Consider the following 2,691-nt stretch of genomic DNA (forward strand, 5'->3'; position numbering starts at 1 on the left):
TGAGTTGTGGAATTTGAACTCAGGTTCCTGTGCTTTCAAAGCAAGCACCATACTGACTGAGTTTATCTCCCCACAATTAAAATGATGTAAGTAGAAAATTGTTTGTTTATTTGTGTTCGTTTCTGTTTCTCGAGACAGGGTTTCTCTGTGAAACAGCCCTGGCTGTCCTGGAACTAGCTCTGTAGACCAGGCTGGCCTCGAACTCACAGAGATCTGCTTGCCTCTGCCTCCTGAGTGCTGGGATTAAAGGCGTGCATCACCACCGCCCACCCTTGTTCTTTTTTCCTTACAGTTTTCTCCTGTTTATATCCTCTCTGCCTGCCAGCCCCACCTACCCTTGCTCCTGCCTCGCTAATGGCCCTTCAGTTCTTTATTAGACCATCAGGTATTTTAGACAATGAATCATAGTATCACAGAGTTAGACAAATGCAGCATAAACGAGAGCAACACACCTTAAAATAATATTCTACAACTGCAGGCTCTCTCTCTCTCTCTCTGTCTCCCTGGATGTCCTAGAATTCAGTATACAGACCAGGCCGGCCTGAAGTCCTGGAACTCCACCAGCCTCTACCTGAGATTAGACCTTCTGTTTCTATGCATCTGCACATCAAAGAGAACTTGGTAACTGTGTTTTCTTCCAGCCAGAGTTAAGCTGCTGTTTGAAAGGCTCTCAGCTATTTTGCTGGAAGGAATCAGAATACGATTATGAGATAATGTGGAACATTTGGAAATTATCAGTTTAATTTTATTCACATCATAAAATAATTCATCTCTAATTTTTTTCAAATAATTGTTTTTATGTGTAGGAACATTTTCTTGCCTGTCCATTTGCATGTGTACCACATGTCTGCCTGGTGTCCACAGAGGCCAAAAGGAGGCTGCTGGACTCCCTGTCCCCCTGCAACTGGAGTTACTGACAGTTAGCAGCTGCCATGGGGGTGCTGGGCACTGAACCTGGATCCTTTGCAGGAGCATTGCTGAGCCATCATCATTCCAGCCCTAGACTTTTCCTTCTTTCTTTTTGAGACAGTATCGCCATGTCTGGCTGTCATCCTTTCTTCTCGCTTCAGAAGCGGGCAGTTGCAGAGCAGAAGTGGTCCTCAGGGTCTATGGCCATGTGCCGGGCTGGACAGTGTCTCCCGCAGACGCAAAGTGACAGGAAAGCCTCAATCAGAACTCGGTTTCGTCTTGCACACACCCCAACTCCTGTTCCGGGGTTCTCTGCTTCCTACCCTTTATTGTCAGTGAGCCCAGAATGCCTGCGCCTGCCCCTCAAGTGCTGGGACCACAGGTCTGTGCTACCGTGTTCACCTTGTGTCGCCCTGGGGAGCCGACCCAGGGCTTCCTATTGGGCTAGGTGAGCCCTCTCTCCGTGGAGCTACCCCCCTCCGCCCCCGCCCCCGGTCTTGTTTGTACATCTCAGCCTTCCATACGCTGTTCTGCTGCCACGGAGAGAGGAAGGACGCCAATTTCCTTCTCCAGATTACACCCGGCACCGCACTAAACGGGAGCCAGAGACAGATGGGCCGGGAAGCAGATGAGATGAAAAGCTGTGTTGCAGCCGCAGGAAGCCCCTGACATTGCCTCCCAGCAACAGGCTCTGTTCTGGGAACCAGCGAGCTTCCAGGCTGCCTAACATGACTGAGTTTGCCCAGAGCCTGCCAGGGGAGGGCAGTAGCTCTCTGCTTCGGATCCTCGCCTCCCCAGCCCCAAATCCCATGGATTCTGCCTGAGCTCTGGAATGTCACCCGCTTCTGCCAATGCCCAAGCGTTGTCTCCTGTCAGGATACCCACCTGACCACTGACTGGGCTCCTTGCCAACATTCCTGTCCTATCCCATCCTACCTTCCTGTCAGCTGCCAGAGATATTATCAGCAAAATGTTTGAAAAATTCAATTCTAAAGATTAAAGTACTCCTTTTTTCCTCCCTAAACCCAGAGATACAATCAGGCGCAGAGAGTTTGGCATAGGGTTCAAGGTGTTTTGTAATCTGCCCCCAGGTCCCTCCTGGCTCCTCTCATTACCGGCCCAGGCATGGTTCCAGTGTTGAATGAACCTGCCTACCCTGCCAAGATGCTGTAAATTGGCCAACTCCTCTCATTTGCATGGCCACCTTCTCCGCTCCGCCGTCACCTGGCCACTTCTGTTCGTCTTCAGACCTGACTGGAAGTTGTGCTCAGGGGCCGTAGCTCCGGAGTAGTGCTTGCCCTGGGCCGGGTTCAGTTTCCAGCGCTGCACAACCCGGGTGGCACGTGTGTGTAATCCCTGTACTTGAGAGGTGGAGGAGAGAGGATCAATAGTTCAAGGTCATCCCCCGCTGCAGAAAGAGTTGAGGCAACTCTTGGCTACGCGAGGTGGGGGGACAGAAAAGAAAGGGAGGGAGGAGGGGAGAAAGAAGCCCATCTATGTCTCTCCAGCTGTTCAAACTTCTATTAAAATCCTTGACAAAGGAGCTCGAGGGATGACTTAGCACTTAAGAGCACTGACTTCCAGAGGACCCAGGTTTGGTTCCCAGCACCCACGTGGTGACTTACAACCACCTAGAACACCGGCTCTGGAGGATCAGACGCCAACACCCTAATCCGGCCCCTGTGGGCACCGCATGCGTGTGGTGTATGGACATATCCAGGCAAAACAGCCACACGGCTGAAAATGAAGATCTTTTTTTGTTGTTGTTGTTTTTTGGTTTTT

Source organism: Microtus ochrogaster, chromosome 24 (assembly GCF_000317375.1).
Source record: "Microtus ochrogaster isolate Prairie Vole_2 chromosome 24, MicOch1.0, whole genome shotgun sequence".
Classification (NCBI taxonomy): domain Eukaryota; kingdom Metazoa; phylum Chordata; class Mammalia; order Rodentia; family Cricetidae; genus Microtus; species Microtus ochrogaster.